The 12,485-nt window shown below is 46.5% G+C and overlaps 1 pseudogene; it reads left to right on the top strand.

Moving 5' to 3' along the window:
- Positions 1-6,370: 6,370 nt before the first annotated feature.
- On the top strand, positions 6,371-9,478 carry LOC100066192 (sialic acid-binding Ig-like lectin 8; annotated as a pseudogene).
- Positions 9,479-12,485: the final 3,007 nt, after the last annotated feature.

Below are 12,485 nucleotides of genomic sequence, written 5' to 3'. Positions count from 1 at the left end.
CCCAACTCTGAGGTGTGGCCCTGGCAACAATTCCTCACTTCTCATGCCCAAGAACAAGTGTTTGCCCGATCTGTCATACTAGGTGAAGGCATTTCTGTCTATTTTGTTCACCATGAACAATACTTGCCACATAATAAGCTCCCAATAAATATTTTAGAAATTTTAAAAAAATGATGCAGTTGCTTGCGAAATCTCTTTCTCTAGCCCAGGTCTCTTTTCTGACCCCAGCACTTTCATAACTGTCTTGATTTGTCTATAATGGCATCTTCAGTGCTTCCCATCCTGCTAGATGGTGAACCCATGGGGGCAATGACTGCATCAGTTTGACTCCCAGAGCACTTCAGAAAATCCTGTTGATAAGATAAGTCAGAGAGAAAGCTCTGAGTCAGGTCGATAGATGCCCAGGAGGCAAAGACAATTAAACTCAGAATCTACCATTTTTGTAGACAGCAGTAAGTGAAGCTGCTCTTTGTCCTGGAGGGAGACACGATCTCAACCCTCAAGGTTGCTCCCTGAAAACACAAACCTGAGAACTTGCCCAGGTAAGGAGCAGTCACAGCATTATGTTTTGGGCAGGCTCAGCAGGACATGCAGGAGTACGAGGGACTCAGGAGACTGTCTTTACCAACAGGTGCTTTTGCTCTTCTTTAGTGATGTGGAGGACCTCAGAATCTTCTCATAAAATTCTTCTTTGCTAGGCTTAACTAAGGAGTCTGTCACTTGTAATAAACATATTGCTATATAAGCCCAGAACATTTGACTGGTTCCCCATCAGAAAATTAGGAGGATGCTGTTCATAGAGAAATCTCAATACTGACATTTCACAACTCTGTTTTCTCACTTCCTGCTTTGTTTGATAAAGTTGAAAAATAGTTGACTGGAAGGAAGTGACACTATGGGAAAATAAATATTCATTTTATGGTCATAAATCCTTGCACTTTCCTCCTTCTAACAGCAGTCAGACTTTGGTTACTTTCCCTAAACTCATCCATGTGCCTCAAAAGATTTGAACTCCAGAGTGTGGGATGCTTGTGTGAGCTTCATCAGTTAAGGACATTCAGGTGGGAAATTGGCTGAGCAATACTGTTGTAGAGAAGATAAGAGGACAGACAACTGAATAGTTCTAGTCAGGAGTGTGAACTCTTCTGCTCTTTGTTCTAGAAAGTTTATTCCAATTACCAAATGAGAAAGAACTGGAAAAACTGATCATCTCCAAGGGCAATGAAGTTTCAGCACTTTAACTAAAGATAAAGTGGAAACAAAATAAATGCCCAACCTCATTGGAGAGATTTACTGAATATAGCACATCTCCTCCTAATGAAACCAGTGAGAATAAAATTTAGAAGATGAGAAATTACCCAGAAAAATAAGTAAAACAGAATGACATAAAATCATACCTCCTATAGAATCAAAATGAGAGAAAAAAATGTCTTGAAAAAAAAAAGACAGTATACCAAGATGACAATCAAATGTTGTTGGCTTTGGGGAGTGGGACCTGGTGTCGATGATGTTATAGATTATACTGTGGGAAACATAGAACCACATGTGTGGCATGGTGCTTGGCAAAGAATAGATGTTCAATCAACGTTCAAGGGTGAATTTGTGACAACATGGATGGTCCTTGAGGGTATTATGCTGAGTGAAATTAGTCAGAGGGAGAAAGTCAAATGCCATATGATCTCACTCATAAGTAGAAGATAAAAACAACGACAAACAAACACATAGCAATAGAGATTGGATTGGTGGTTATCAGAGGGGAATTGGGGGGAGGGGAATTGGGGTGATTAGGCTCACATGTGAGAGGATGGACTTTAATTAATTTTTGGGTGGTGAACATGATGTAACCTACACAGAATTCGAAATATATTACGATGTACATCTGAAAGCTATATAATGTTATAATCCAATGTTACTGCAATTAAAAAAATAAAAAATTTTAAAAAACCAAAAACATTCAAGGGTGAGTGAAATTCACCTGGTTTCTCCAAGTTCTAGATCTTAATGTCCTATTTAGTAGATCGAAAATTTTACCTAGCAACATCTCCTAAGAAAACATCTTCTGAAAATATGAAACATATCTAAAACATAATAGCAAATTTGTTGTTGACGCCATCACGTTGATTCTGACTTCCAGCGACCTTGTGTAGAGCAGAGGAGAACTCTCCCTGGTCTTTGTTGCATCATCATTGTATTCTCTGCCACTATATCAGACAACGCTTTGCTTCTGCTCATAAGGTTTTCATGACCAATTTTTTCATAAGTGGATGGCCATTTCCTTCTTCCTAGTTGGTGTTAGTGTGGAAGTTCTACTGAAAACTATCCACCATGTGTGACCTGTCTGGCATTTGAAATACCAGTGACATAACTTTCAGCATCACAGAAACTTGCAGCTGCCTCAATATGACAATCCTGGTTTCTCCATTTCCTAGGGTAGTGACAATTGAAAATATGTCACCCTATGTGTCTGTGCCTCACCTGCTCTGAAAAGTGGGGAAATAAGAAGCCCCACCTCAGAAGGATGTTGTGATACATGTAAAGCACTGTATGCAGGTCCTGGCAAAGGTGTGTGCTCATTGTGTTCTGCTTCCTTATCCTTTGAAAATGCAAGGTCCTGCTGGTGACTTAGCCTGATGCTCAGAGTGCCAAGTCCCATCATGTATTAAATGAACATGGGACATTTCAGTAAAAGGAGCTAAAATTTCACCAGCAACATCCGAACCAGGAAATGAATAAAACAGCACATCATACACTTCTCCGTGGGGTCAAGTGGAAAGAGTCAGTAGTTTGTAGTGTGGTGCTGAAAATATATATCCTGACCCTGAAAAGTTACCTATTCTTCAGAAGCAGGAATATAGGGGGGACATTTGGTCTGAAAGAACGCTGAGAATTTTCACTGAGATGCCCCAATAGGCACATACGCTCACTCACATGGGTGGACAGGCCTGGATAAAGTCAATGAAAAGAGGGCCAGCCCTGAGGCCAAATGGTTGAGTTCGTGCGCTCTGATTCGATGGCCCAAGGTTTCGCTGGTTTGGATCCTGGGTGTCGATGTGGCGCCACTCATCAGGCCACACTGAGCCGGTGTCCCACATGTTACAACTAGAAAGACTCACAACTAAAATATACAACTGTGTACTGGGGGGAGATGGGGGGAAGAAGCAGAAAAAAAAATGATTGGCAATGGTTGAATTAAGAAATTCTTCATAAAAGATGCCAAAAAGAAGATATTTGCAATAAAAACAGCTGAGAAATGGCTTGTATCCAAAATATTTAATAATATGCTAAAAATTGATGAAAAATATCAAAACCCCCATAGAAAATGAACAATATAAACAAGCCCTTCATAAAATAAGAAGTTCAAATTCCACATTAGTATATGAGTTTCTCGATCTCATTAATTGTCAAGGAAATGCAAATGAAACCCACAATAAAATTCCACTTATTTTCAGGATGGTTAAAATGAAGAAATAAAAACAAGAAAGTAACTGGAATTACAATATCAAGAATTGAAGCAACTGGAACTCTCATGAAGGTAAATTTTAATAACCACTTTGGAAAATGTTTGGCAATACCTACTAAAACTGAATATGCACATACCCTGGTCCTGAGAAATTCCACTCTAAAAATACCTAATAAAAGTGCATGTACATACCAAAGATGTGTTTACAGCAGCACTATTTATATAAAGGAGGGGTGGGATTTTGGGGGGTTTTCTTTAGAGATTTGTTCCTACAGCTACTCACCTGTCTGAGTGTCAGCTTCCTCCTCCATCTGATGAGAGGGATCACCCCCTCTCTGTCAGAGATGTTGGGAAAATTAAATGGAGACAGATATGTATAGGGACGGTGCAGAACCCTCACCATCCCTGCTCTTGGCTCAGTGACAACAGACTGACATTGTCCATAGGACATCACTGAGTGTGGACACAAGGACAAGGAGGAGAAGCAGAGGTCTTCCCCGTCCCTGAGTCCCTCCTCCCAGATGGGACTGAGGCCTCTCCAGACCATCTGACACCTTGACCCTCCTGAGTGCAGACAGAAGGTCCCTGTGCTGTGTGATCAGGCCCCTCCACAGAGCTGAAGACGTCTCCAAAGTCAGTATTTAACTTGAATCAGCACCACGGACAACACCATGGCCCTTTCCTATGGATCCTCAGGAGCCAAGTGAAAAGAACGTCCCCAGCTGGGTAGCTGATTCAAGTTAAGTGCTGACTTTGGAGACGTCTTCAGCTCTGTGGAGGGGCCTAGGTAGCATAGCAGCTGAGTTCCTACAGCCATGGCTCCGCTGAGCAGGCCTCCTGTTTGGCCATAGCACACAAAGGTTCTGGTAACACCTTTCCCTCTTGTGTCCCTTTGGGCCTATGAGTGGTAATGGCCTCTTGCTGTTGCTAGTCGCTGCGGATCACACCACCCCTTGTTAGTTCCCTTAATCCTGACCACACCTCTGTAATCTTTTTTTTTTTCTGCTATATCTCCCCAAACCCCACCCCTGTACACAGTTGTACATCTTAGTTGCCAGTCCTTCTAGTTGTGGGCATAATCTTTATTGAAATCTCTTTGAATGAAAAAAAAGAACGTCACCAATGTGCAATGGTCTGCCCACTGCTAGGGCAGAGATGGTGTTGGTCATAAACAGAGTACAGAACCTAGTAGCAAGTGGAAGATCTCAAGAACAGTGGGAGACTGACTGGGATTAAGAACGTAATATCTGAGAGTCCAGGAATTTCCAGGATACCAGGATCACCTGTGGAATTCACATCCTTTGGACTACTTGAGATTCCCTACCACGTCTACATGGTCCAATCCTCACTGAGACTCACCTTCCAGTCCAGAAGAACAACAGCCCCTCCCACCCCAGCCTGTGCTCCCCCATCACAGCCACCTACCCTGTGGCACTGGAATCGTCAGGTAACATGTCTCCCAACCAGATGTTATTCTCCTCAAAGGCAAGGGCTAGATCTGTCATTTCACCCCTTCCAGGAAAACTGAAGGCACAGTGTACATGTTTGTTGAGTAAATGAATGATCAGATGAATGAAATTTCCTCCTTCACTTCACAGGAAAAGTTGACAATTCTTCCCACTCCAATGAAAGTAAGCTTCTTGTCTCCCATCACAGTGAAACCGGGGCAGACAAAGATGCATGAGGAGGGTCCCTGTGCAGACAATGGTGCATATTACAGGGCACCTATGTGATTTGGCCAATTCACTTGCCCACTCTGGATCTCAGCATCTGCTTCTGCAAATTGGAGAAGTGCGGCTAGAAGGTTCCCAGCACTGATGACCTGTTGGTCCTAGTTCCTCTTTGGCATACAGTTAGTTTCTCTGTGGCTTCCCCATGTCTCTCCTTCCCATTCTTCTGCTTTGCATATTAGGGACAATGAGAAATAGAGTGGGCGTGGCCAAGCTCTTCTAACCACAGATGCTGCAACTGCTCCAGCAGGGTGAGAGTGAGTGGTCAGGGCAGGGGGGCCATGGGGGATGGGACTTTAGTACGAGATTCCAGCTGAAAATGCAGGAATTGGAGATGGTGTAGGAGTTCCTATGCTGGTTCAAATCCTGCGCCTTCCTTCTCCATGATCACAGCACTGACTCTACTCCAGGCTCTGGGTGTTAGTTCTTGGAAGGGGATAATATGGGATGGGAATAATCATGAAGTCGAATAGAAGAAAAGAGACTGTAATATTTTCTGTCTATACAAAGTCTTAAGAAAAGCGTGCGCAAAACCATAGTAATAAAGGCAGCATGGTCAGGTGATAAAACTACAGAGAAAAGCAAGGAAACAATTGGAATTACAGTGAGGCTGGGGCCCCTTGGGGGAGTGGAGTGTGAGGATAGGGAGGGGGATAAAAGGGGAGGTCCTGGGTGCTCCTAACGTTCTATTTCTTGTAGGGTGTTCATTTTGTGATGAATCACTGAGTTGTCCTTTTGTAGACAGTTCCCTTCATGTGTCTTATTTTTCCCCCAAAGAAGTTTCAAGGAAAAAGACTTGGGTCTGAGGAGGCACCACCTCCCTGGAGTCCCACCACTTCCTCCCAGCCCCCACCACATAGTCAAAATAACCTTCTAAGAATTCAGATGCACGTCTCTTCTCAGGAAATCCTCACCATCCATGAGGGTGGACAACCCCCAGGTTGGCGTTCCTCACTCTGTGTCTCCTGCACGTGTGTCCATGTCTTCCCATCACAGGGAGCTCCAGGTGCTGGGACATCTGTAGTCTCCCCACTGGACAGAGACTCTTGGAGCAGCATCCAGGGCTGGTGTGTGATTTTGTGAGCAGAGAGGAGTTGCCCCTCACATTGATCCTGAGGGAGAAAGGATAGTTGACCTCCTTCATCTCCTGTGTTCCTGAGTCCCTCCCCTGGCCAAACCAATGTCCACAGACATCTACAGCCTGTGAGTCAGGGGGTCCGACCAGAAGGAACATGTTCTCACTTTGCAGAAAATGGCGCTCTGAGGGGAGGGGCATCCATGGGGAGGCAGGAGATGGAGCTTGAGCCCTGCACGGGTTGTGATTTGGTGAAGCTCTCATCCTCTCTGGCCCAGTGTCCTCAAGAGTGGATGCAGGTGGTGGATGGGTGACTCCAGGGGCTGTCCCTCACCCAACAGTGTCAGGGGGTGAAGTTCTTCTGAGGAGAGTCACTGTTCTGACCTCACTCTCATCTTCCTTTTGGCGCCTCCTCTAAATCTTTAACTTTTAGTTCCTGAGAAAGAACCTTGAGAAACAGACTTTCCCTGGTGGAACCTGGGACCGTCAACCCCAGACATGCTGCTGCTGCTGCTGCTGCTGCTGGCCCTGCTCTGGTGGAGGGAGGGGGCTGAGGGCCAGATGTGATTGTGATTACAAGCTGCTAATGCAGGGGTTGGTGACAGTGCAGGAGGGTCTGTGTGTGGGGGTGGCCTGCACTGTCTTCTACCCCCAGGATGGCTGAACTGACTCCACCCCAGCTCTTGGCTACTGGTTCCAGGAGGGGGCTAAGGAACTCAAGCATGCTTCAGTGGTCACAAACAACCCTGACTGAAAAGTGAAGGAGGAGACCCAGGGCCGATTCCACCTCCTTGGAAACCCCCATACCAACACCTGCTCCCTGGACATCAGAGACACCGGGGGGAGGGACAACAGAAGATACTTTTTGTGGGTGGAGAGAGGAAGTACAAAATGGAATTACTTATCTACCTCTCTCTCTGCGCATGTGACGAGTAAAGAATGGGCTATGTGAGAGGCAATAGGAGAAGCACAAGGGGGTGCCAGGGCAGGGCTGGCATAGGACCCCGCTCCTGGAAGGGGGTTGGAGGTACATGGTGTTGGAGCTCAGAGGGAGGAGCTGATACTGAGATTTGTCTCAGAGGCACACCTCAGACCCTCCTTTCTGAATCCTGTGTCACCCTCTCTCCCACCAGCCCTGACCCAGATGCCAGACATGCTCATCGTGGGGACCCTGGAGTCTGGCCGCCCCAGGGACCTGACCTGCTCTGTGCCCTGAGCCTGTGAGCAGGGCACACTCCCCATCTTATCCTGGAAGTCAGCTGCCTTCACCTCCCTGGGCCCCAGGATCCACCTCTCCTCGGTGCTCACCCTCACCCCACGGCCCCAGGACCATGGCACCAACCTCACCTGTCAGGTGAAGTTCCCTGCAGCTGGTGTGACTGTGGAAAGAACCATCCAGCTCAACGCCATCTGTGAGTGCAGGGCCAGGACGCCTGGTACCCTGATGGGGTCCTGAGGGCAACAGTGATGGATTTGTCAGAGTCTTGGACACTGCTGCTGGGTCTCAGAAATATGGCTGGGAGGGGGTGAGGAGGATGCCCACCTCCACCCTTCCCCCATTTATGCAGCTGCTGAGGTCAAAGGCCAATGTTCACCCAGCCCTCAACGCTGATGAGGGTCCATTATGACTTACTGTCCCAGACTCTCTGCAGAACTTGACTTCACTGCCTTCCAAGGAAATGTAGGTAGGCAGGTGCAGGTAGGAAGGAATTGCAAGCATCTGTCCCCCTTGGCCCCTCACTCCCTTCAGATGTCTCCACCCCTGCTTGACTCCACAAGGAGAACAAGGCCACATACAAAAGGCAGAGGCGCCCTTATCATTTGTCCCCTGATGACTCCTCCAGGCTCGCCTTTTTATTTTCCTTAACAAGCATTGGTTTAAGTACTTAGGGACAGGTAATATATTCACATGGTCAAAAATTAAAAATGCATGGAAGCGTGTGTCCTCAGATGTCCAGTCCCCTCCTGGGAAGTGACCAGTGTCCATAGGCTGCTCTGAGCCTTGGTTTGTTCACCTGAAGGGTCTGAAGGGTCCTTTGACATCAGTAGGACAGAATGTCCTCATTCTTCTCTGTGACTGTGCAGTATTCCATGGTCTGGATGGATTCTAATTCTGTACCTAACTTTTGTACCATGGCTTTCATTTCATTCTATTAACAGAAATACTGCAACGAATAATCTTGTGTCTCCTTTCACAAGTATGTGTGTGTGTGTGTCCGTGGGATAACTTCCTAAAAGCAAAATAAAGCTGCTTCATATGTTCTTTCTAGTTTTGAGAGCTATGGCCAAGTTGTTCTGCATGGAGGGTGGACAGGTTTACATTCCCACCAGCGAGGGGGAAACTGCATGTTTTCCTGCACTTCAACTTATGTCTGTGTGTCTCTCCTCATCCAGTCTCCTTCTGCATCCTTCCTCTTTGGATCTCTTTGTCTCTCTGACCCTCTCTCTCTTGTTCTCCAGAACCTAAAACCCTGAAGAACAGCTCATCTCTTTCAGTCCTGGAGGGCCAGTCCCTGCGCCTGCTCTGTGTTGTCCACAGCAACCCCCCCGCCAGGCTGAGCTGGGCCTACAGGATCCAGGCCATGAGCCCCCCACAGCCCTCAAACCCTGGGGTCCTGAAGCTGCCCCAGGTGGAGTCAAACCATGAAAGTGAATTCACCTGCCAAGCTCAGCACCCTCAGGGCTCCCTGTGCCTCTCTGTGCAGAGTGAGTGCACCCGTGGATTGGGGAGGGGCGAGAGGAGGAGACAGCACCCACCCCACCCTCAGGTCCACCTAGCATCCCTCTGAGCTTCAAAGAGGAGCTTAGATCTGGTCTGTGCTTGGTTGTGAGTCCCAGAATTTCCCTGGGACCCAGACTGTCACTGTTCTCTTCCTGCCAGGCCAGGGCTGTGGGGTGGGGCGAGAGCTGGGAGGAGGAAGTCTGGGAAAGAAGTGGGTCTTGGAAGAGAGTGACTGGGGCCAGGACAGGAGTCTGGGGACACTAGCCCCTTTTTGGGGGGGAGATCAAAGGAAAAAATACAATGCAATGTTTTTTTAAGTTAAAAATGAACATAAAATAAATTCCATGATGAATAAAATATCAACATTTTAAATAATGACAGGCTGTAACCCAGCTCTTGCATGCCTCACTGTCTTCATCCTAATCCCTGCCTCCCCTCCCCCATACCCCCAGCCATATGCCCCTGGTTTTGTATCTGGCAAAGCGGCCTGAACACAGAAGTCTAAGGTCCTGCAGGGAGGAGGAGAAACCAAGTTTTTGGAGGGGAATCACCAATAATCTAATCTGTCTGCAGGAAAGTGATGTCCTTTATCAGGCGTGGTGCTGGGGGCATCAAGGGAGCAGGTGCTACTACCCAGCCCTTCCTGTCCTTCTGCATCATGGTCATCATGTGAGCAGTGACCCTGGGGAGGGAGGGAGAGCCCTGGGTTGGGAAGGGCAGGCAGCCATGGAATTCCTGAGCCCAGAGCTGGAGAGACTCGGTGGGTCAAGAGCCTGAAGCAAGGGCAGAAGGAGGTCCCTGGCACCTGGGCGAGTCTGTTATAAACCTCTGGACAAGTACAAGGGAGCCTTTATTCTCAACCTTGGGGTCTCTGGGACTACACCACCCCTCTCCCACCTCAGTCCTCCCTCCAGCCCTTTAAGTGAGAACAGAGGAGGGGTCTGTCTGCCCACTGCACCCTCAGCTGGCCAGACTGAAAGGCTCTCTGATCTCTTCACTCAGAGTGAAGTCTCAAAGGAGGAAAGCAGTAAGGCCAGCAGTGGGTGTGGAGGACATGGCCATGGAGGGTTCAAACGTTGTCACGGGGTCAATGTCTCAGGTGAATGACTTGGGCGTCTTGCATCCTGCCTGGATAACTCTCCCAGGATGGTCTCCTGGATAATCCAATGCTCAGCATGGCCAAAAATGCTCTCCTCATCTCCTCCTCCTCCTCAAGTCAGATCCCCATCTTGCTGACAGTATGACAGCCCCTCCTCTTTCCTTCAGGCCATGCAGGGAGGAGTCACCTTCTCTCTAGCCTTCGTTACTTCCGTTACAGTAAAAAATTCACCATGTCTTGTCCATTTTTTCTCCTAAGATCAGCTAACATCAGTTTCCCTCTCTCCATCTTGATCCCCATCATTGCTGAGCCTTCAGGATCTCTTTCCTGGACTCCTCATCTCCCTGCCGCTCACCTCCCTTGCCCTACACAGAGCGATCATCTGAAAGCCGTCATAGTCCAGTTCGTCTGCATTTGAACATCTGTTTGTCCCCATCATCTAGAGCAGGGGTCAGCAAAGTTTCTTTATCAAGGGCCAGATAGTAAATATCTTTGCCTTTGCTGACCATACAGTCTCTGTTACAGCCACTCAACTCTGCTGTGGCAGCGTGAAAGCAGCCTTAGACCAAATGCAAACGAATGAGCATGACCGTTTCCAATAAAACTTTATTTACAAACACAGACAGTGGGCCAGATTTGACCCATGAGTTGTAGTTTGCCAGCCCTTGATCTAGAAAATACTAATTTAAACTCCTCTGACTGCAGCCCTGCATAATCTGGCCTCTCAGCCCCAACCTCTCCAGAAGGGCTTGGATTAGGGTGAGGAGAGTGAGGCACTCACCTCCGATGCAAAACTTAAAATGATGCAAAAAATCTCAGCACTCTAATTAGATACCGTTTTAAACCACTATTTTTCAAAAATTGAAATTAATTTAAAAATCCACGATGAGCAAAAATGTCAAAACTCTAAATAATGGTATGATCAGCAGACTGAAGTTAGTTAATAATTATGTAAGATCATAACTTGGTCCAGAGAAATTGTCACACAGGGCAGCATTCTTGGTTGAAAACGAGAGAAGCAGAGAAGGAGATTTTGAAAATATTCTTTCTGTGTTTGCTTCTAGTAAAGCCAGGAAAGCAAATAATAATAAATTCTGATTTGGGTGCGCACAAACCCTTAAACTTAAAATAATGTTTTACTGCGCATCACTTTTCAATTTTTCAATAATATTTAAATGATTTTAATGTTCTGGGGAAAAATGATAATTAAAACACACAAGAACATACATATAGAGGCACGCTTTTTTTCTTCCACCTCAGGCTCCAACTGGTTCAGAAGCACATTCTCACTAATCCTGGATTTATATACATGTTTGATATTTTTTTCTATGTGGTTTTCTTTTGCATTAATATTGATCTTATAAATCTTGCCTCAAAATGTTATTTATCTGAATTACTGAGGCTTTGGCTCACCTTTTAACTTTGCATTTCGAGTGACTGCCCCACTTGCCTTACCCGGATCCCAGCCCTGCGGTCCAGTCCACTTCCTGCCACTCCCCCTGCCTCCCACTCATTGCTCCATCCACACTGGATTTTTCATCATCATCAACCAGAACAAGGTTACTCGTGCCTCCAGGTCTTTGCATGGACTGTTCCTCCCTCCTCTAATGCTCTTCCTTCCCCATTTGGTTGGAGAGCAACAAGCATTGGGGCTGCCAGCTGTGTTGATAGACTCAGAAAAATTCGATAGTTGTAGTTAAGTAAAGAAGGACTGTCATTCAGGGAAGCCATGCACCTGGGTCATCTGCCAAGTCCAGAGAGGTGAGGACAGAAGTGACCATTTGGAATTCACTAGCAGAGGTCACTGGTGTGCTAGATAACAGCAGTGTGGGGAAGTGCTTGTGTGCGTGCAGGAATCTTAATATGAATAATCAAGAGAGACTGGGAGGAGCACAAACATTACAATTCTGCTGAAGCGTTCTCTTGTCAAGGGAGCAGGAGAAAAGGATGCTCCCAGGCAGCACCTGTCACTCTCGACCTTGTGAGTCTGTATTAGCTTCTTGTTCTCACTGTAATGAAGTATCACAAATCCAGTGGCTTTCAGCAACATAAATTTATCATCTTACAGTTCTGGAGGTCACAAGTCCAAAATGGGTTTCACTGGGCTGAAAGGAGGGCGTTGCCAGGCAGGGCTGCGTTCCTTCTGGAGGCTCCAGAGGAAAATGCATTTGCTTTTTTTCAAACCTCTAGAGGGCGCCTGCATTCCTTCTTTCATGGCTCCTTCCTCCATCTTCAAGACCAGAAGCATAGCATCTTCAAATCTCTCTCAGCTTCCTTCTTTCAGTTGTCAAGACACTTGTGATTATATTGGGCCCACCCAAATAATCGATGAGAATCTCCTTATCTCAATATTCTTAACTCCATCTGCAACATTTCTTTTTTCATGTAAGGTAACACAC

Source organism: Equus caballus, chromosome 10 (genome assembly GCF_041296265.1).
Source record: "Equus caballus isolate H_3958 breed thoroughbred chromosome 10, TB-T2T, whole genome shotgun sequence".
Classification (NCBI taxonomy): domain Eukaryota; kingdom Metazoa; phylum Chordata; class Mammalia; order Perissodactyla; family Equidae; genus Equus; species Equus caballus.
The sequence above is the reverse complement of the archived record's forward strand: the minus strand, read 5'-3'. Positions and strand labels throughout refer to the sequence as shown.